A 23,499-nucleotide genomic window follows, 5' to 3' on the forward strand; every position below is an offset into this window, starting at 1 on the left:
AACTTCCACATCCAGCATATCATTCTTTGCCACTTACAATCTGACCCCACAACCAAAAAGAGATATTTCCCTCCCCACCCCTATCTGCCTTTTGCAGGGACTGCTCATTCCATGAATCGCTCGTCCTCTCATCACTCCCCACTAACCCCACCACACTAAGCACCCTTCCCTGAAACCACAGGATGTGCTTCACCTGCTGCTATACCTGCCCCTACACCTCCCCTCTCACCTCCATTCAAGGCCCAAAGCAAACGTTTCATATCTGACAGGGGTTCACCTCTACATCCTCCAACCTGGTCTACTGTATCCATTGCTCCCGATGTGGCCTCCTCTACATTGGTGAGACCAAGCACAGACTCAGGGACCATTTCCTGAAGCATCTGCATTCTATGCAACAAACACCACCACCTTCTGATCACCAACCATTTTAACTTCCCCTCCCATTCCCTTGATAATTTGTCCATCCTGAGCTGCCTCCACTGCCACAATGATGCCACATACAAACTGGAAGTGCAACACCTCACATTCCGCCTAAGGAGCCTACAGCCCAATAGTTTTAATGTAGAATTCATCAGTTTTACAATATCTCCAAACATCCCGCCTCATTCAGGTCAAGGGGGTGGGACACAATCTGTCTTCCCCACCTATCCACCCTACCCTTCCCACAAATCAACCCCCACTACCCCCCAACTTGCATCCAACTTATCATCAGCCCAGTCTCACCCATCCTCCTTCCCGCCTCCTTGATCCGACACAACCTGTCCATCTTCTCTCCCACCTATCTATCCCTCCTGTTGACCAATTCCCCCAGTCCATACCTGCATCCACCTATCACCATCCCACCGACCTTTCCCCAGCACAACCCCCTTCTTTCCATTTATTTCCCAGCTCCCTTCCCGCTTCCCATTTGTGAAGAAGGGTCCCAACCTGAAATGTCAACTTTCCTGCTTTTCTGATGCTGCCCGGCCTGCTGTGTTTTTCCAGCTCCACAACTGTGTTGTCAGAACATTTGTCAGCTCTGAGTAGCAGGATTTAATAAATGTCATAAAAGATTCTCCATGAAAAGATACTTGTACTAATAGCCCAAGAAATAGAAAACAAACCCAATCATCAGGTTAGTTCTAGCCTTTTCAGTCTTAACCATTCCACAGCCTCAACTTTGGGGGAACAAAGAGCGTCTAAATAACAAAACAATACCTCAGAAATTCTGTTAGAATCAGAAACCCTGAAGGCCTATTTTTGATCTGGATCAGACTCAAAACTAATGTGTTCCTTTAGACTCCTAGACAGCAGCTCTTATTCGGCAACAGTACCCTTGCTGCTCCTGGTATATCATATCCTGAAGCCACTAAATGTCTGGCAACACTGCCACAGTTAATGATATAAAGGCAGGTTAGGGGCTGGATGGGGGAATAATTAAGGGGGGGGGGGGCACGTGGGTAGGATGCCAGCTAAATTGATGATTGCTCTTAGTAGATCTAGGCATCAGGAAAAAGGTTCTGGCAGGAGCAGTCAACCTACACCCATGCCTTCTAAGTTTAAATCCAGTTTACATGATTTTATGTAAGCATTTTTTCCCTTTACATATTATTGTAGAAAGAATAGATTTAGTCAACAACTCTATAAAATGTAGACTAGAAATATTATTGCCCTGTTCCTGTAGCTTTAGATCCATGACCACTACCTTGTTGAAATCCCTTGTCAATTGTAGATTCAAGCATACACAAAAGATCTGAATTCCAGAAGCGAAGTGGGCATGACAGCCCTTGACATCAAGTCCACATTCAACTGGAATCAAGGGGAATTGGGGCCAAACTCTCCATTGGTGGGAGTCATACCTGGCACATAGGAAGATAGTTACAGTTGTTGAAAGTCAGTCATCTCAGCTCCAGAACATGTCTGCAGGAGCTGCAATCTCTGTTGGAGTTCTTCTGGGTACTTACCTGGGTTCAATCATCTTCAGCTGCTTCACCAATGACCTTCTCTCCACCAAGGGAGAAGTTACTGAACATGGTGGGACTGGGGGTCTGAAGTACGTTTGTTTTAATGTGAGAAGTATGACATGTAAGGCAGATGAACTTAGAGCTTGCATTAACACATGGAACTATGATCTTGTAGCTATTCAAGACATTAGTTGTAAGTAGGACAACACTGGCAATTTAGTGTTCCAGGATTTAGATGTCTCAGATGAGACAAAGCGGATGTAAACGAGGTAATGCTTTACACGTTAGGGAGAATATCACAGCTGTACTGAGAGGGGACACTTTGAAGGCTCATCCAACAAGGCCACTATGGTATGGTTTAGGAATAGAAAGCGAGCAATCACTTTGATGAGGCTGTACCAGAGGCCTCTCAACAGTGGGATATAGAGAAACGGGTATGTGAACAGATTATGGAAAAATGTGAAAACAACAGGTTTGTTGTGGTGGGTGATTTTTAACTTCCCATATATTGGCTGGGACTCCCTTAGTGCCAGTTGCCTGGATAGGGTGGAATTTGCTGGGTGTGCCCACAAGGGTTTCCTTGAAGAAAGATGTAAATAACCCAAATGAGGAAGGGGCCATACAAGACCTGGTATAGGGGAATGTGCCAAACCAAATGAGTGGATGAGTATTTCAAAAACAGTGACTATGATTCCATAAGTTTTAAATTATTTATGCATAAAGATGAGTAGTTCTCAGGTGAAAATACTCAATAATGATAATGATTTGATTAATTGACACATGTATCTAAGTGCATTGAAAAGCTTTGTTTGCTAGCACTACTGGCAGATCACAGTGAGCAAGGACATACAGATCTTAAGGTAAGAAAATACTTGGACAGAGTAAGACGGTCAGTTTACATCTTCCATGAGGCAAGAGTAACATTAACAAGGTCAATATTATTTGAAGTTAGAGTGTGTGTTCATTGGTCTAACAATGGCAGGGAAGAAGCGGTTCTTGAACCTGCTGGTGCGTGTTCAAGCTTCTGCATCACCTGCCTGATTGAAGAGGTTGTAGGTGAACACTCCCAAGGTGGGATAAGTCTTTTGATGATATTGGCAGCCTTTCCGCAGCAGTGAGAGTTGTCAATGAAGTCCATGGATGGGAGGTTCACTTCCGTCATGGTCTGGGCTATGCACATAACATTCTTTAGTTTCTTATGGTCCTGGGCAGAGAAATTGCCATACCAGGCCGTTATGCGCATAGACATTATGGCTTCTATGGTGAATCAGTAAAGTTGTAAAATTGGGGGAAGACTAACTATGATAATATTAAGGGTCACAGGACCCGAAACGTTAACTGTTTTCTCCTTCATAGATGCTGGCAGACCTGCTGAGCTTTTCCAGCAACTTTGTTTTTGTTCCTGATTCACAACATTCGCAGTACTTTTGGTTTTTATGATAATAGTACACAGGAAGTGGGAAATGTTGATCGAGTGCGGCCATTTGAGGGTGAATCCACATCTGTCATGTCAGAATCTTTTAAAGGTCAGTAGATTGGCATTCAGGACTAGATTTAGATTTATTGTCACATATATAAAAGATACAGTGAAAAGTGTATTTTTTTGCTTGCAAAACACAAAGTGCTGCCATGATCCAACACTATCTTGAAATAATGACTATAATGCACGATTTTATTCCCTCTTCTTCTTGTTGCCATCTGCCAATGGTTCTGTGAAAGTGAAGGATAAGGATGGCAAGATTTAGGAACCTTGGATGAAAAGAGAAATTGTGAGCTTAGTTAGAAAGAAAAATAAAGCATACACAAAGTTGAGGAAGCTGAAGACAGACAGAGCCCTCGAGGAACATGAAGGAAGCATGAAAGGACTTTAACAAGGAGTTAAGGGTGCTAAAAAGGGTCATGAAATGACCACGGCAAAGAAGATTTTAAATATCTCAAGGCTCTTAATATATCCGTAAGGATCAAACGGGTAGCTAAAGAAAGAGCAGGTCAACTCATGGACAAAGAAGTAAATTTATATGCGGAACCAGAGGATATGAGGAAGGTTCCTAGATGAATACTTCACAATCAATATTCACAAAGAAGGACATGTTGGATACTGAGTCTAGAGAAGGTTATGATGATATACTAGAGCTTCGATATAAAAATCGAGGATCTGTTGCAGGGATCTATCTCAGAATACTGAGGGAGGTGAAGAAGAAAATTGCTGGGGCCTTGTACAAAATCTGTGCAACCTGTTTACTCACAGGTGAGGTCCTAGAGGACTGGAGAATACCCTTCACTTAAGAAGGGTAACACAGAAAATCTGGGAAATACAGGACGGTGAGCCTGACATCATAGGGAAATTATTAGAAAAGATTCTCAGGGACAAGATTTATTCACATGTGAAAACATATGGTCTTATTAGTCACAAGCAGCATGACTTTGACCAAAGTGGGTGGTGTCTCACAAACCTGATTGAGCTTTTTTGACAACGTGAGTAAGAGAAAGTTGATAATGGCAGAGTGGTGAATGTTGTCTACATGGACTTTAGCAAGGCCTTTAATGCAGAAGATTAATCACGTGGGGTCTGCAGGGATCTGGAAAAATTGAATTATAACTGGTCATAGAAGATAGAGTAGCAGTGGACGGGTGTCTTTCTCACTGGACATCTGTGAACAGTGGTGGACAGCATGGGTCAGTTCTCTGACCGCTGCAGTTTTGGAGGAGAAATTAGGTGCTCTGATTAATAAGTTTGTTGATGACACTGCAGATAGTGCGAGTCCGTATGTATATGTCTCTGTGCACCTGTGTGTATGTGTCCTTGTGTGCCCACAAGTATTTGTGTCTACATGTGACTGTCTGTGTGCGCATCTACGTGCGCATGTATACACGTAGACTCTCAGTTCCCTCAAACAAGCAATACAAATGGATAAGGTAGTCAAGAAAGTGTATGGCATGCTTCCCTTCATTGGTTAGGGCATAGATTATAAAAATTGGCAATTAATGTTGCAGCTCTAGAGTGTTTTGGAAAGGCCACATTTAGATGTGGATTGGTTTGGAGGTATTACTTAGCAGAAAAGTTTAGATAAATTCTGTTTAGTTTTTACTTGAATATCGGATGTTGAGGAGGAGAAGCATGGATAGAACAGATGGTCAGAATCTTTTTCCCATTGTAGAAATGTCAATTCCTAGGGAACATAGGTTTAAGGTAAGAGGGGGAATGTTTAATGAAGATGTGAGAGCTAAATTTTTTTTAAAATTTACACAGAAGGCAGTAAATGCCTGAAATGTGCTGCCTGAGGATGTGGTAGAATCTGATACAATACTAATGTTCAAGAGGATTCTTGACAGATGTACGAATAGAGAAAAAAAGGGATACGAATCACGTACATGCAAAAGATTTTTAAATTTAGAAGTCATTTGTTTGCACTGACTTGGTTTATTGAACACTGTTCCTGTGCTGTACGTTCTTTGTTCTATTGTAAAGTCAGAAGTGGGGATGTTTGCCAATGCATCCACAACACCTCTGTTCATGTTCAAATATAACAAGGCTTGGAAAATATCCACACTTCGGCTGACAAGTGGCAAGTAACATTCATAGATCATAGAATAGATTCCCTACAGTGTGGAAACGGCCCTTCAGCCTAACAAGTCCACACTGAACCCTCAGAGCACCCCTCCTCCACCCCCAGACCCATCCCTCTATAACCTACCTTGAACACTACAGGTAATTTAGAATGGCCAATCCACCTAACCTGCACATCTTTGGACTGTGACAGGAAAACAGAGCACCTGGAGGAAAAACCACGCAGACACAAGGGAGAATGTGCAAACTCCACATAGACAGTCGCCCGAGGATGGAATTGAACCCAGGTTCCTGGTGCTGTGAAGCAGCAGTGCTAACCACTGAGCCACCGTGCCGCCCCATTCTAGGCAATGACCATCTTGAATAAGAGGCAGTCCAGACACCACCTCTTGACATTCAGCGGTGTTACCATTAATTAAGCTCATTTGATTGGCACCACATTCACAAACATCCATTCCCTCCAAAATTGTTGCTAAGATACAGCAGTATACATAAGACGCACTGTAGAAATTCAGCTAAGATCATTAGATGGCATCTTCTAAACTCAGGACAACTTTCACACAGAAGGACAAGGACAGCAGATATATGGGAACTTCACCACCTGCAAGCTCCCCTCTGAGGCATTCACCATCCTGACCTGGAAATATATTGCCATTTCTTCACTGTCACTGTGTTTAAATCTAGTAATTCCCTCACTAAGTGCGTTGTAGATCAATTTATAGCATATGAACTGCAGTGGTTCAAGGCAACTCGGGATGGACAACAATTGCTGGTCAGCCAGCAATGCCACAGTTCACAAATGAATTAAAAAAAAATACATGGTCTGACTCAATTCTCTGACAGTTTTTCAGGTTTCACAAATTCCATTAATCTGTTTTACATTTATTCTTTCATGTGGACATTACTGACAAGCGCACCATTTGTTGCCCATCTCTAATTGTTCTTGATTACTTACAGGTCGAGCTCATAGTGTAGTTAAGAGTCAACCACATTAGTGGACACACATGTAGGTCAGTTTAAGTAAGGATGGAGATTTTCCTTCTGCGAAAGGACATTAGTGAATTAATAGTGAACCAGATTGGTTTTTGTCAGGATCACCTTTCTAGGATTAGTTTTATATTCTAGATTTATTAATTAAATATGGCAAACTTCTTATTAACCAGCACCTATAGGACTAGGAGGATATTAGTTGATCAAATATTCCGGATAATCAAAAGGTCCACATGATCAATGTAAAAACACACAATATGCATAAGAACTGCAATGCACTGGATATACACAGTGTTATACTTCATTTACAGCATAAATCACTTTAAATAATAATTTAAATAAAACTTATTGCCAAAGAGCCTCTTCACTTGCACCTTCAACTGACTACTCAGACATTGCAGAGATCACAATAATACAGTAAACTTGCAGTATTTCAGACATTTTTTTTTGGCAATTAAGCAAAACTGCCGGTTCATTTGTTACCAGTTAAAACAAAGTTTGCTGTAAATTCCAATTGCCATGGTGGGACTTGAATTTATGACCACAGATTATTAGTCTGGTTTTCTGAATTACTAGCCTTGTAACACTGCTGCAAATTCACTGTTTCTCCAAGTTATTAGGTATCTATACTCTTCATGAACTACATTTGCATCATTCAACAAAAATTTTAAACTTTAAAAAATACAATGAGCATATTTTGAAATAATTTACATATTTTGTTTTACAGATTCTTGTTAATTGATGCTGTTAATATTTGTCCAAAACTATGAGAAACATTAGCTATCAATGAAAGGGTACACAAGCTTCAAAATCTCCCCTTCCCCCACTACATCCAAAAACCAGCCCAGCTCGTCCCCTCACCCCAGTGCATCACAAAAGCAGCCCAGATCGTCCCCGCCTCTCTAACCTGTAATTCCGCTCACCTATCCCCTCCTCCCACCTCAAGCTGCACCTCCATTTCCCACCTACTAACCTCATCCCGCCTCCTTGACCTGTCTGACCTCCCCGGACTGACCTACCCCTCCCTACCTCCCCACCTATACTCTCCTCCCCACCCATCTTCGGTCCGCCTCCCCCTCTCTCCCTATTTATTTCAGAGCCCTCTCCCCATCCCCACCTCTGATGAAGGGTCTAGGCCCGAAACATCAGCTTTTATGCTCCTAAGATGCTGCTTGGCCTGCTGTGTTCATCCAGCTTCACACTTTGTTATCAGTAATTTATACGTCTGGTTTGATTCATTTTCTGGTCAACATTTCTATGTCATGCTCTGCATCAAATTTAATTTGTTTTCATAGGATTACTCAATAGCACAGATATCACATTAGAGACAACATCATTAGCTATAACATGCTCTAGAATCAAGCACAAAGAATACTGAAGGAAGTCAGTAGATCTGGCAGCATCTGCCTTCAGAGAATCGGACTTAATATTTCAAGATAATAAAATGTGAGGCTGGATGAACACAGCAGGCCAAGCAGCATCTCAGGAGCATTTGTGCTCCTGAGATGCTGCTTGGCCTGCTGTGTTCATCCAGCCTCACATTTTATTATCTTGGAATCTCCAGCATCTGCAGTTCCCATTATCTCTTAATATTTCAAGTCCATTTTTATTTCTTCTGAAGAGAAGCCATCCTGGACTTGGTACATTAACATGGTTTCTCTTTTCTTAGGTGCTACCTGACCTGCCAAGTTTCTCCAGCATTCGAACATCCACAGCTTTGAGCTTTAATCTGTGGGCTTACTCCAGCTCATTTTACATGGAACTACAACTGCTAGTAACCTCAGAATATTCACTGCCAAACCTAAAACAAGTAGTACTTTTATATTCCTTAACCTTTCATTGATTCTCGCTACTTAGCGAAACACAGTAGCCTTAGGAGGAGACGCAACCATTTCTCACAGAACTAATAAGAATCCTCATCGTCAGTAAATTTTGCTTTGATTTATCGGCACCTACATCCTCTTCCCTAGAATTCTTTGTTTCTTCTTTCAGCCACAGGATATGTGCATCCCCAGCTAAGCTAGAAATTATTGCCCAGCCTCAACTGCCCATCAGAAGTGGGTCCACAGTGGTAAGTAGCTCTCTGAAAATGCTGGAGTCTGCCAGGTGTAGGTACACATAGAGCTGTGAAGAAGGAAGCTCCAATATTTGACCAAGTGACAGTGACGGAACAGCAATATTGTTCCAAGTTAGGATGGCACATGGCTTGAAGGGGAACTTGTAAGTTCTTACATATCTGCTGCCCTTGTCCTTCAGAGAGGTAAATGTTGCCTTTTGGAAACTAAGGAGTCTTAGTTATTGCACTGCATCTACAGATGTACTGCTAACATTGCTGGTGGTGGAGGGACTGAATGTTGAAGATGTTATCACTTGCTACTTATCAACCTGAGGCTGAATGCTGTCCTGGTCTTTCTGCAAGTCTGGTAATAGACTGCTTCTGTATTTGGCTGAATGTTTTCCAACCATCAACAAACATCTTCACTTCTGACCTTACAATGGAGGGAAGATAGAGTCATAGAGCAGGGAAACAGATTCTTTGGTCCAAGCAGTCCATGTCGAAAATAAAGCCATACTAAACCAGTCCCATCTGCCTGCTCCTGGCCCATATCCCTCCAAACCTTTCCCATTCATGTACTTATCCAAACGTATTTCAAATATTATGATGAATTTTAAGGGCTATGGAGATTGAGATTAGCCGGGTAGCTCTTCTGGGAAACAGTACAAACATAATGGGTAAAATGGCATTCTTCTATGTCATTCATCAGGGTAATTTGCAGTGAATACCAATATAAAGGGAGACTAACATTTATACCACAAGCAAATATATTAATTTATGTCTCCTTTATGTGAATCCTTAGCTACATGTAAAAACATCTTTACACCACAACCCAGAACATATCATTTCTCATTGTGTTATATGCAAACTCATCAACGGGCCTAAGGTTTCACTTTGGTCCTGAAGCCCCTGGAAGCTAAGATAGCTAGCAACAGTTAAAGCCAGCTACTTTAGGCCTATACTACAAGACAAGTGGTGTTCATCAGTGACAGGATGCTATCATAAGTCAGTAACAGTTTCTAAAATATCACACAAGTGAGCAATGTGGGCCATATATACCAACGGCTGGCAGGCTATATCATCAACATATACATTCTTCAGGCAAGCATAACAACCAAGGCAGTTCCCACACGCAGCAGTCTGTGCTTGCAAATCTCAAAACCGTGCATAATATTAGATGCAATTCTGCAAATGGGCAGCATACCATGAGCCTGCGAAGAATTATTCTGACAACTACTTTAGGAGAGTCAGTCCAGCTTTTGGTGTGGTCAGTTTAGGTGTACTGGAAGCTACATACACTAATACACATGGCCCTATTCATTGCAAGTTAGTGTGGTACCATTTTTCAAGAAAGGGGCAAAGGATAAACCAGAAAGCTGCAAGTCTGTTAATCTATCCTCAGTGGTGGGGAAACTATTAGAAGTTCTTGAGGGATAGAATTGATCTGCATTAAGAGAGGCAGAGATTAATCAAGAAAAGTCATCATGGTTTGTTAAGGGGAACTGAAGTCTAGCCAAACTTGCTTGCATTTTTCAAAGAGGTAACCAGGTGTGTAGATGAGGGCATGCTTTTGATGCAGTCTATCAGAAACCTTGCTGAAGTCTAAGTAATGTCTTGCATGGGAAACTAATAACAAAGTTAAGAGCCGAGGGATCCAAGGAAATTTGGCAACTTGGATGCAGAATTAGCAGTGATTTCTGACTGGAAGTCGGTGTCCAGAGAGATCCCATAGGTCAGCATTGGGTCCTTACTGTTTGTAGTTTTATATAAATGACTTAAACTTGAATGTAGGAGGATTGATCATTAGGTTGGTAGACAATACAAAAATTGGTGGGGTGGTAAACAGTGAAGAGAGTAGTCAAAGAGGAAGCAGACAGTCTGGTCTGTTGGGCTGATCAGTGGTAAATGGAAACTAATCTGGATAAATAAGAGATGATGTACTTGGATTGGACAAAAAAAGCATGATGACTGATAAGACCCTGGGAAGAACGAGAGATCATATGTACATGTATACTAATCCCGAAAGGCGTCAGGTCAGGTGGACAAAGTGGTTAAAAAGGCATATGGTACAATTCATTTGTCTTCGCTAGTCAAGACATAGGGTCTACGAGCAGAGAGCTTCTAATGGAATTGCATAAAACGTTTTAGGCCACAGCTAGAATATTGTGTGCAGTGCTGGAATCCACATCCACAAGAGTGATGTGATAGCACTTGGAGAGGTTGCAGAGAAGATTTAAGGATATTGCCTGGGCTGGAGAGTTGCAGTTGGAAAGGGGATTGGAAAGACGAGGATTGTATTCCTTACCTCAAAGGAGATTGAGAGGGGACATGATTGAGATGCAGAAAATTATGAGGGGCACAAACAGATTACACACGAAGAAACTTTTCCCCTTGATGGAGGCATTATTGACCAGGGAGCATTGACTTAACGAGTTTTGAGAAGATTTGTAGCTCAGGTTGAGGTTCTGGATGAGAGTTTGCTCGCTGAGCTGGAAGGTTAGTTTTCAGACGTTTTGTCACTTTTTTTTATTTGAAAAAATATACTTTATTCATAAGATGTACAAAAAATAAAACATATTTATACACCTACCCAGTCATGCAAGCCACTCCAGGTTACCCAGGGGGTACGGACATCAACTAAAGGAAAACAACGAACAAAGAAGAAAAAAAAACAAAGCAAAGAAAATACCCTGGCAGTCGTCACCCCGCACAGTTCCAGTTGGCCCCCTGACCAGTTGGAGAAGGCGCCAGCTGGGCCCAGTCACCAGATAGGGCCCTTTTTTCTATTCTGGACGAGGGGTTTCATACCGTGGACTTTCCCCACCGTGGCGGCTGCCCCAAGCTATAGCGTGTCCCTGAGCACATAGTCCTGGACCTTAGAGTGCGCCAGTCTGCAACACTCGGTTGCGGTCAGTTCTTTCAGCTGGCAGACCAGCAAGTTGCGGGCAGACAAAACAGCGTCTTTCACCACATTGATGGTCCTCGAGGCGCAGTTGATGTTGGTCTCAGTGTGCGTCCCGGGAAACAGCCCATAGAGCACGGAGTCCCGCGTCACGGAGATGCTCGGGACGAACCTAGACAAATACCACTGCATCCCCCTCCAGACCTCTTGCACATAGGCACACTTCAGAAGGAGGTGAACAAAGGTCTCGTCCCCCGCCGGAGCGGCCTCGAGGGCAGCGTGCGGTGCTGCGGATATTCCGGGCATGCATAAAGGATCTCACTGGCAGAGCCCCTCTCACCGCCAGCCAAGCAATGTCCTTGTGCTTGTTTGAAAGATCTGGCGATGAGGCATTCTGCCAAACGACTTTGGCAGTCTGCGTGGGGAACCACACGACGGGATCCACCCTCTCCTTTTCCCGAAGGGTCTCGAGGATACTACGTGCTGATCACTGCCTGACGGCCTTGTGGTCAAAGGTGTTTCCTTTCAAAAATTTCTCCCGAAGGGCAGGTGGTACGGAACGGTCCAACTACTCGGAGCATTCCGCGGCAACGAGGCCAGGCCCATCCTTCACAACACCAGGGACAGGTAGAACCTCAGTAAGTAGTGACACTTGGTGGTTGTGTACTGAGGATCTACGCACAGCTTGATGCAGCTGCACACAAAGGTAGCCATCAGGGCAAGGGTGGCGTTCGGTATGCCCTTTCTACCATTTTCCAGGTCTTTGTACATGGTGTCCCTACGGATCTGGTCCATCCTCGACCCCCAAATGAAGTGGAAGATGGCCCGGGAGACCAGAGCAGCGCAGGTCCATGGAATAGGCCAGGCCTGCGCCACATACAACAGTACCGAAAGACACTCGCACCTGACAACCAGGTTCTTACCCGCGATGGAGAGGGACCGGAGCGTCCACCTGCCCAGCTTCTGCTTTAATTTGGTGATACGCTCCTCCCAAGTCTTCGTGCACGCCCCAGCTCCACCAGACCAAACACCCACACCTTCAGGTAGTCTGTCCTGACGGTGAAGGGGATGAAGGAGCGGTCGTCCCAGTTCCCAAAGAACATGACCTCACTCTTACCCCTATTGACTTTGGCACCCGAGGCCAGTTCAAACTGGCCGCAGATGTCCAATAGTCTACTCATCGACCGACGATCGGTGCAGAAGACGGCAACATCGTCCATGTACAGGGAGGTCTTGACCTGAAGGCATCCGCTGCCTGGGATCACCTGCTTCCTGATGGATGCGGCGACGAGCTCCACACAGCACACGAACAAGGCAGGAGAGCGCGGGCAGCCCTGCCTCACTCCAGATCTGACAGGAAAACTGTCCAATTCCCACCCGTTGATCGAGACTGCGCTAACCATGTTGGTGTAGAGCAGCCGGATACAATTGCGGATGCCCTCCCCGAACCCCAATTTGGAGAGGACGTCCCTCATGTAAGCATGAGCGACCCTGTCGAAGGCCTTCTCCTGGTCCAGGCCGACGAGGCAGGTGTCCACCCGCCTGTCCTGTACGTAGGCGATCGTATCCCTGATGAGCGCGAGGCTCTCAGCGATCTTCTTGCCCGGCACAGCACAGGTTTGGTCAGGGTGAATCACCGACTCCAGGACAGACCTGACCCGGTTCGCTATGACCTTGGCCAGGATTTTGTAGTCCACGTTCAATAGTGAAATCGGACGCCAATTCTTAATTTGTTCCCTCTCCCCCTTCCTCTTGTAAATGAGGGTGATGATGCCCTTCCTCATGGGTTTCCACATTTCCCCTGCCCGAAGTGCACTATCGTACACCTCCAGCAGGTCCTGGCTGACCAGGTCCCACAGAGCGGAATACAGCTCGACCAGTAAGCCGTCGCTCCTGGGAGTCCTATTCCTCTCCAAGGGCTTGAGGGCTCTGGTCAGCTCGTCCAGGGATATCGGCCGGTCCAGCCACTCCCTCGTGCCGTCGTCTAAGACCTCCGTGATAGACGACAGGAACGACTCAGAGGCCGTGCTGTCCGTGGGCTTGGTGTCGTACAGTCCGGCATAGAAGGATCTGCTGATCCTCAAAATGTCGGGCCGAGACGACGTCACCGAGCAGTCGTCCTCCTTCAGCCGGCTAAGCACAGAGCTCGCTTTGTGCGCCTTCTGAAAGAAGAAACGCGAGCACGTCTCGTCCTGCTCCACGGAGCGGGCACTGGACCAGAAGATTATCCTAGAGCCTCCGCGGCGAAGAGCGAGGCTTGCTGGCCCCTCACCTCGCGGAGGTCCTCTGTGACATCGACCCCCATCAACTGCAGAAGGAGCAGGTTCTGCATCCTTTTCTGGAGTCGCGACAGCTTTCCCCGCCTCTCTCTCGCCTTCCGAACACCCTTGAGGACAAAGAACCTCTTCATGTTCTCCTTCACCGTCTCCCACCAGTCACCCGGAGACTCAAAGAGCGGTTTCACGGTTCTCCAACCAGCGTACTCCCACTTAAGCTCCTCGATGTTCTCTGGGGTCAACAGAGTCGTGTTGAGCTTCCACGTCCCCTTGCCGGCCGGCTGGTCGTCCTGTAAGTGATAGTCGGCCAGCAGGAGGCAGTGGTCAGAGAAGAACACCGGCTCGACGCCGGTGGACCTGACCGAGAACGCCCGTGACACAAACAGGAAGTCTATCCTTTAGCGAATACACCCGTCTGGCCGCGACCAGGTGTACCTCCGCTGCGCTCCGTCTGCAGGGGTGCTGAAGACGTCGAGCGGCTTGGCGTCCTTCACCATGCCCATCAGGAATCTGGACGTGACGTCCAGTTGACTCACCCCACCCGCTGTCCACACGTCGGATCTTCCATCTGCATCGATGATGCAGTTGAAGTCTCTGACCAGGATAATCGGCCTGGACATAGCCAGCAGGGGTGGAAGCCGCTGCAGGACGGCCAACCGCTCATTCTGTACCGCTGGGGCGTACACGTTGATCAGCCTCAAGGGAGCGTTCCTGTAGGTGACCTCAGCCACTAGGAGGCGTTCCCCCCACAACCTCCTGAACTAGAGAGATGGTGAAGTCGCGCCCCCGCAGCAGAATAGCCAGGCCCGAGGAGCAACAGTCGTTACCCCCCGACCAGATCGAAGACCCACAGGTCCAGGCGCCGGACCATTTCCCGTACCTGCCGAGGTGCGGTATCCCGCACTCCTGCGGAAACAGGAGGTCCACCTTGATGGTGGTCAGGTAGGCCAACCTGGATGCACATCTTGCGGTGGACTTGACACTGCGCACATTAATCTTCGCAACTCGTACCCCCATTGTGGGCAGTGACCGCAGTACCCTCCCCAAGTCCCACGTCCAGCCCCTCCATCTGTCCCTTCATCCCCATAACCCGGGCTAACTGCTGGACGCTCTCCGGGGTGAGGAAACCATCCGTGCTCCCTTCCGGGTGGCATCCCCCAGTAAGGGGTACGGAGGCATGAGGGTCTGGGTCTGGGTCAGGCTGGGGACGCGGTTTCCTCTTCCCGCCTGGAAGTTCTGGGGGGCCCTCCAGTGCCACATCGGCAGGTGACTGGGTGTTGGACGGAGCCCCAGGACGCCTCCTGTCACCTGGAAGCGTGGTGCTGCTTTCCTTCTCCCTCGAGATCTTTAACTTCTGCTTCGGGCGGGCCCTCTCCAAATCCCCCTAGTCAGAGGAGCTCTTATAGCCCCCCTGTAGCTACCTCTTCCCGCCTGATGGGTGCGGTTCCTGGGCCTGCCGACGCACCTTCCTCCTCTCTTTCCGGACCGTCGTCCACTCCCCTGGGTCGCCTGTCACCGCCTCCATCGACTCCGGGTTGTCGGGGGGGAGCGGAGCCTGCAGGGGCGATTTGCTGGCCTCGGGCCCAACCTGCAGGGCTGGGCCCTCCTGCACATTAGTGGGGTCCTTGCTGGGCTCTGGTGCCTTCCTCTCCTCCGGGCGGGCTGGCCGGCCCGCATTGCCCCTGCCGGCGACCTGGGCGTAGGTGGTCCCCCGCTGCGGGCATGTCCTATAGAGGTGGCGCGCTTCCCCGCAAAGGTTGCAGCTTTTCACTTGTGGGCAATTCTTTGCAAGGTGTCCCTCCTCCCTGCAGTTCCTGCAAATGGTGGCTTTGCAGTCGGCCGCCACGTGACCTGACCAACCACAGGCATGGTAGCCCATTTAGGTTGCCCTGTATAGGTCAGGTAGCCCTTGCTCCCACCGATTGCGAAGCTGGACGGTGGGTGTACGACGTTCCTGTCCGCGCCCATCTTCAGCGTCACCTTGACCTGCCTCTTCCTGGTCCAGATGCCAAAGGGGTCCATGATGTCAGTTAGGTCCCCTTCCACCTTCACGTACCTTCCAAGGAAGGTCAGGATATCAACTGCTGGCACATGCGGGTTGTACATGTGTACAGTCACCATACAGCTCCTCTGCGCTGGCATCACAAACAGCGGGACAGCGGTCAATACACAGAGGGGACCCTCACCTCCTTTCTCCTTGAAAACCTCCAGAAAGCGCTCGCAAAGGTTGGCACTGCTGAAGGTCACATCGTAAAAACCTCCTCCGGAGAAATCCTGCAGGCAGTAAATGTCCGCAGCAGCGAACCCGCAACAGTCCAACAGGACCCTCTTCACGAAGGAGGTGCGGTCCACAGGTGCACCTTCATCCACCTTCTTCACGGAAACACAGATGGTGTTCCAGACCCCCTGAACTGGGGCACGAGCACGTGCCGCAGCCATCGTTACAGGTTGGCTGATCCCCTGAACCAGCGTTAGGCCGAAGCCAGCATTAAGATCCACCGGTCGCAAGGGTTCACAGACAACCCGATGTCTTCCTTTAACCTCCAACATAGCACTCTCCTCCTCTCGGTCCACAAGAGAGTGGGTCTTTATTTTGTTCCAGATGTAAGCTGGTTCACTAAGCTCGAAGGTTTGTTCCCAGATGTTTCGTCACCATTCTAGGTAACATCAACAGTGAGCCTCCGACGAAGCGCTGGTGTTATGTCCCGCTTTCTATTTATCTGTTTGGGTTTCCTTGGGTTGGTGATGTCATTTCCTGTGTTGGTGATGTCATTTCCTGTTCTTTTTCTAAGGGGATAGTGGATTGGCTCCACATCAATGTGTTTGTTGATGGAGTTCCGGTTGGAATGCCATGCTTCTAGGAATTCTCGTGCGTGTCTCTGTTTGGCTTGTCCTAGGATGGATGTGTTGTCCAAATCAAAGTGGTGTCCTTCCTCGTCTGTATGTAAGGATACGAGTGATAGTGGGTCATGTCGTTTTGTGGCTAGTTGATGTTCATGTATCCTGGTGGCTAGCTTCCTGCCAGTTTGTCCAATGTAGTGTTTGTCACAGTTCTTGCAAGGTATTTTGTAGACGACGTTCGTTTTGCTTGCTGCCTGTATAGGCTCTTTTAAGTTCATTAGTTGCTGTTTTAGTGTGTGGGTGCATTTGTGGGCTACCCTGATGTCAAGTGGTCCGAGTAGTCTGGCAGTCATTTCGGAAATGTCTTTGATGTAGGAGAGAGCGGTTATGGTTTCTGGGCCCGTTTTGTCTGTTTGTTTGGGTTTGTTGCTGAGAAATCGGCCCCTGGAGGGCCTCCGAGAACATCCAGGAGGGAAGGAGGAAACAGCGCGTCCCCAGCCTGACCCAGAGCCGGACTCTCCTGCCTCCGTACCCCCGATGGGGGGATGCCAACCGGAAGGCAGCACAGATGGTTTCCTCACCCCGGAGAGCGTCCAGCAGTTAGCCCGGGCAATGGGCATGAAGGGACAGATGGAGGGGCTGGACCTTGGACTTGGGGAGGGTACTGCGGACACTGCCCAAAATGGGGTTACATGTTGCGAGCATTAATGTGTGCAGCGTCAAGTCCACTGCAAGATGTGTGTCCACGCTGGCCTACCTGACCACCGCCAAGGCGGACGATAGGGCACCTCAGCGGGTACGGGAAATGGTCCGGCGCCTGGACCTGTGGGCCTTCGATCTGGTCGGGGGGTAACGACTGTCGCTCCTCGGGCCGGGCGATTCTGCTGCAGGGGCGCGACTTCACCATCTCTCAAGTTCAGGAGGTGGTAGGGGGTCGCCTCCTAGTGGCTGAGGTCACCTACAGGAACGCTCCCCTGAGGCTGATCAACATGTACGCCCTAGCGGTACGGAATGAGCGGTTGGCCGTTCTGTAGCGGCTTCCACCCCTGCTGGCGACGTCCAGGCCGGTCATCCTAGGCGGAGACTTCAACTGCATCATCGATGCAGATGGAAGATCCGGCATGGGGACAGCAGGTGGGGAGAGTCAACTGGACGTCACGTCCAGATTCCTGATGGGCATGGTGAAGGACGCCAAGCCGCTCGACGTCTTCAGCACCCCTGCAGATGGAGCGCAGCGGAGGGACGCCTGGTCGCGGCCGGACAGGTCTATTCGCTAAAGGATAGACTTCCTGTTTGTGTCACGGGCGTTCTCGGTCAAGTCCACCGGCGTCGAGCCGGTGTTCTTCTCTGACCACTGCCTCCTGCTGGCCGACTATCACTTACAGGACGACCAGCCGGCCGGCAAGGGGACGTGGAAGCTCAACACCACTCTGTTGACCCCAGAGAACGTCGAGGAGCTTAAGAGGGAGTACGCCGGTTGGAAAACCGTGAAACCCCTCTGAGTCTCCGGGCAACTGGTGGGAGACGGTGAAGGAGAACATCAAGAGGTTCTTTGTCCTCAAGGGTGTTCGGAAGGCGAGAGAGAGGCGGGGAAAGCTGTCGCGACTCCAGAAAAGGATGCAGAACCTGCTCTTTCTGCAGTTGATGGGGGTTGATGTCACAGAGGACCTCCGCGACGTGAGGGGCCAGCAAGCCTCGCTCTTCGCCGCAGAGGCCTCCAGGATGATCCTCTGGTCCAGGGTCCACTTCGTGGAGCAGGACGAGATGTGCTCGCGTTTCTTCTTTCAGAAGGTGCACAAAGCGAGCACTGTGCTTGGCCGGGTGAAGGAGGACGACTGCTCGGTGACGTCGTCTCGGCCCGACATTTTGAGGATCAGCAGATCCTTCTATGCCGGACTGTATGACACGAAGCCCACGGACAGCACGCCCTCCAAGTCGTTCCTGTCGTCTGTCACGGAGGTCTTAGACGACGGCACGAGGGAGTGGCTGGACCGGCCGATATCCCTGGACGAGCTGACCAGAGCACTCGAGTCTTTGGAGAGGAATAAAACTCCCGGGAGCGACGGCTTACCGGTCGAGCTGTATTCCGCTCTGTGGGACCTGGTCAGCCAGGACCTGCTGGAGGTGTACGATAGTGCGCTTCGGGCAGGAGAAATGTGCAAGTCCATGAGGAAGGGCATCATCACCCTCATTTACAAGAGGAAGGGAGAGAGGGAACAAATTAAGAATTGGCGTCCGATTTCACTATTGAACGTGGACTACAAAATCCTGGCCAAGGTCATAGCAAACCGGGTCAGGTCTGTCCTGGAGTCGGTGATTCACCCTGACCAAACTTGTGCTGTGCCGGGCAGGAAGATCGCTGAGAGCCTCGCGCTCATCAGGGATACCATCGTCTACGTGCAGGGCAGGTGGGTGGACACCTGCCTCGTGGGCCTGGACCAGGACAAGGCCTTCGACAGGGTCGCTCATGCTTACATGAGGGACGTCCTCTCCAAATTGGGGTTCGGGGAGGGCATCCGCAATTGTATCCGGCTGCTCTACACCAACATGGTTAGCGCAGTCTCGATCAACGGGTGGGAATGGGACAGTTTTCCCCTCAGATCTGGAGTCAGGTGCCAAAGCCTGGCCTCGGGTGCCAAAGTCAATAGGGGTAAGAGCGAGGTCATGTTCTTCGGGAACTGGGACGACCGCTCCTTCATCCCCTTCACCGTCAGGACAGACTACCTGAAGGTGCTAGGTGTTTGGTCTGGTGGAGCTGGGGCATGCACTAAGACTTGGGAGGAGCGTATCACCAAACTGAAGCAGAAGCTGGGCAGGTGGACGCTCCGGTCCCTCTCCATCGCGGGTAAGAACCTGGTTGTCAGGTGCGAGGGGCTTTCGGTACTGTTGTATGTGGCGCAGGCCTGGCCTATTCCCTGGACCTGCGCCACTGCGGTCACCCGGGCCATCTTCCACTTCATTTAGGGGTCGAGGATGGACCGGATCCACAGAGACACCATGTACAAAGACCTGGAAAATGGGGGAAAAGGCGTACCGAATGCCACCCTTGCCCTGATGGCTACCTTTGTGTGCAGCTGCATCAAGCTGTGCGTAGATCCTCAGTACACAACCACCAAGTGTCACTACTTACTGAGGTTCTACCTGTCCCCGGTGTTGCGAAGCATGGGCCTGGCCTCGTTGCCGCGAAACGCTCCGAGTAGTTGGACCGTCCCGTACCACCTGTCCTTCGTGGAGAAATTTTTGAAGGGAAACACCTTGGACCACAAGGCCGTCAGGCAGTGATCAGCACGTAGTATCCTCGAGACCCTTCAGGAAAAAGGAGAGGGTGGATCCCGTCAAGTGGTTCCCCACGCAGACTGCCAAAGTCGTTTGGCAGAATGCCTCATCGCCAGAACTTTCAAACAAGCACAAGGACATTGCTTGGCTGGCGGTGAGAGGGGCTCCGCCAGTGAGATCCTTTATGCATGCCCGGAATCTCTGCGCCACCGCACGCTGCCCTCGAGGCAGCTGAGGGGGGACGAGACTGTCGATCACCTCCTTCTGAAGTGTGCCTATGCGCAGGAGGTCTGGAGGGGGATGCAGTGGTATTTGTCGAGGTTTGTCCCGAGCAGCTCCATGATGCGGGACTCCGTGCTCTACGGGCTGTTTCCTGCGATGCACATCGAGACCAACATCAACTGCGCCTGGAGGACCATCAATGTGGTGAAAGACGCTCTTTGGTCTGCCCGCAACTTGCTGGTCTGCCAGCTGAAAGAACTGACCCCAACTGAGTGTCTGGAGATCAAATCACTGAAAATATTTCAGAAAGAAATAGGTTTGTTGTGACTTGAGTATCAAGGACTATGGGCAGAAAATGGCTCATGGTTTGGCTGAATGGCCTAATTAGCCGATTTTCTATATTTCTCTGGTGCACTCCAAGGTCCAGGACTACGTGCAGCCGCCGCCAAGGCGTGGTGGGGAAAGACCACCGTATGAAACCCCTTGTCCAGAATAGAAAAAAAGGGCCTTATCTGGTACCTGGGCCCAGCTGGCGCCTTCCCCGACTGGTCAGGGGGCTAACTGGGACTGTGCGGGGTGACGACTGCCAGGGTATTTTCTTTGCTTGTTTTTTCTTCTTTGTTTGTTTTTTCCTTTAGTTGGTGTACATACCCCCTGGGTAACCCAGAGCGGCTCGCATGACTGGGTAGGTGTATAAATATGTTTTATTTTTTGTACATCTTATGAATAAACTATATTTTTTCAAATTAAAAAAAAGTGACGAATGTCTGAAAACTAACCTTCCAGCTCAACGAGCAAACTCTCATCCAGCACTGATTTAAGGCAAAGGGCAGAGGTTTCAAGGAGACATGGGGTAAAACTTTTCACCTCGAGCCTGATTGGAAGTTGGAACTCACTGCCTGTAAAGGTGGAGGAAGCAAAAACCCTCGTAACATATCAGAAATTATTTAGTATGCACTTAATGTTGCAAACAAGGCTATGGGCCAAATGCAAGAAAATGGGATTACAGCAGATAGTGGTCCATGCCAGTTGAAAACTATGTTTTTTCTGTGCCGTAGATCTCAATTACTCTACTTATCAAATACATTCACTCTGTGCCCATTGCAACTGAAATAAATGGTTGATAGCCCATTCCCTGGATATTTCCTCAGGGCACTACTTTGAACAATCAGTCATTCTGCTAAGTTCAAAATTGAAACAAAGTTTGACAATTAAATTGTATTTCATCATCTAAATGGTGCATTTTCCATGGTAATGTTTCTACGAGATTCTACTTTCCAACCAGAGAAATATAGAAAATCGGCTAATTAGGCCATTCAGCCAAACCATGAGCCATTTTCTGCCCATAGTCCTTGATACTCAAGTCACAACAAACCTATTTCTTTCTGAAATATTTTCAGTGATTTGATCTCCAGACACTCTGTGGTTCACAATTCCACAAATTTATCAAACTGAGTAAACAAACATAGAACATAGAACAATACAGCACAGAACAGGCCCTTCGACCCTCGATGTTGCACCGACCTGTGAACTAATCTCAGCTCCTCCCCCTATATTATCCCATCATTATCCATATACTTATCCAAGGACTGTTCAAATGCCCCTAATGTGGGTGAGTTAACTACATGGGCAGGCAGGGTGTTCCACACCCTTACCACTCTCCGAGTAAAGAACCTGCCTCTGACATCTGTCTTGAATCTATCACCCCTCACTTTGTAGCTATGCCCCCTTGTACAAGCTGAAGTCATCATCCTCGGAAAAAGACTCTCACTGTCCACCCTATCTAATCCTCTGATCATCTTATAAGTCTCTATTGAATCCCCTCTTAGCCTCCTTCTCTCCAATGAGAACAGACCCAAATCCCTCAACCTTTCTTCATAGGGCCCACGCTCCACCCACAACCTCCACAGCCAGCAACCCCAGAGAAGACAGCCACACTGAGCCTTGCCGAATCTTCACATCCCCCCAGACCTCCCCCTGACTGAGGAAGAACGGTCAGTCCTAAGCAAGGGGCTCACCTTTGTCCCGCTCCACCCACACATCAACAAATACCAGTCATGTTTGGACATAGAGCAGTTTTTCCGCCACCTTCGCCTCCATGCTCACCTCTTTAACCAGGAGCCTAACCCTCCCTCCACTGACCCCTTCACCTACCTCCAACACAAGTCCTCTTCTTGGACACCACCCCGAGGCTTCCTACCCTCCCTCGACCTCTTCATCTCCAACTGCCGTCGAGACATTAACTGCCTCAACCTCTCCACACCTCTCACCCACTCGAACCTCTCCCCCGGAGAACGGGCAGTCCTCCGCTCCAACCCCCAAACTCACCATCAAACCCGCAGACAAGGGAGGCGCAGTGGTAGTATGGCGCACTGACCTCCACATCGCCGAAGCCAAACGCCAACTCTCCGACACCTCCTCCTACCGCCCCCTTGATCATGACCCCACCGTCGAGCACCAAACCATCATCTCCAATACCATCCATGACCTCACCACATCAGGGGACCTTCCACCCACAGCCTCCGACCTTATTGTTCACCAACCCCGCACGGCTCATTTCTACCTCCTTCCCAAAATCCACAAACCTGCCTGCCCTAGGCGACCAATTGTCTCAGCCTCTTTCCTGCCGCACCAAACTCATCTCCACCTACCTGGACTCCATTTTCTCCCCTTTGGTCCAGGAACTCCCTACCTACATCCGTGGCACCACCCACGCCCTCCACCTCCTCCAGAGCTTCCAATTCCCTGGTCCCCAACACCCCATTTTCATCATGGACATCCGGTCCCTATACACCTGTATTCCTCATGCAGATGGCCTCAAGGCCCTCCACTTCTTCCTGTCCCACACTCCCGACCAGTCCCCCTCCACCGACACCCTCATCCGCCTAGCCGAACTCGTCCTCACCCTCAACAACTTCTCTTTTGATTCCTTCCACTTCCCACAGACAAAGGGGGTGGCCATGGGTACCCGCATGGGCCGAAGCTATACCTGCCTCTTTGTAGGTTACGTGGAACAGTACCTCTTCCGCACCTACACTGGCCCCAAAACCCACCTCTTCCTCCGGTACATTGATGACTGTATCGGCACCGCCTGTTACTCCCCAGACGAGCTCGAACAGTTCATACACTTCACCAACACCTTCCACCCCAACCTCAGGTGCACCTGGGCCACCTCCAACACATCGCTCACCTTCCTGGACCTCTCAGTCTCCATCTCAGGTAACCAGCTGGAAACTGATGTCCATTTCAAGCCCACCGACTCCCACAGCTACCAAGAATACACCTCCTCCCACTCACCCTCCTGCAAAATTGCCATCCCCTATTCCCAATTCCTCCGCCGCCGCCGCATCGGCTCCAAGGATGAGGCATTCCACTCCCGCACGCCCCAGATGTCCACGTTCTTCAAGGACCGCAACCTTCCCCCC

General features: G+C 49.0%; 1 protein-coding gene across 8 annotated transcripts in view; it reads right to left on the minus strand.

The window, feature by feature from the left end:
• Nucleotides 1-23,499, minus strand: part of rapgef2b (Rap guanine nucleotide exchange factor 2b) — a 387,135-nt gene that overhangs the window by 234,357 nt on the left and 129,279 nt on the right. The window contains exon 1 of one of the 8 annotated variants that reach the window (XM_048527055.2): nt 20,942-20,959. The exons of the other annotated variants lie outside the window; for them this stretch is intronic. The gene's annotated coding sequence lies outside the window, so the exon portion shown is untranslated. Of the gene's footprint in view, nt 1-20,941; nt 20,960-23,499 lie in introns of those variants that run through there. 8 annotated transcript variants of the gene reach the window in all.

Source organism: Stegostoma tigrinum, chromosome 1 (assembly GCF_030684315.1).
Source record: "Stegostoma tigrinum isolate sSteTig4 chromosome 1, sSteTig4.hap1, whole genome shotgun sequence".
NCBI lineage: Eukaryota > Metazoa > Chordata > Chondrichthyes > Orectolobiformes > Stegostomatidae > Stegostoma > Stegostoma tigrinum.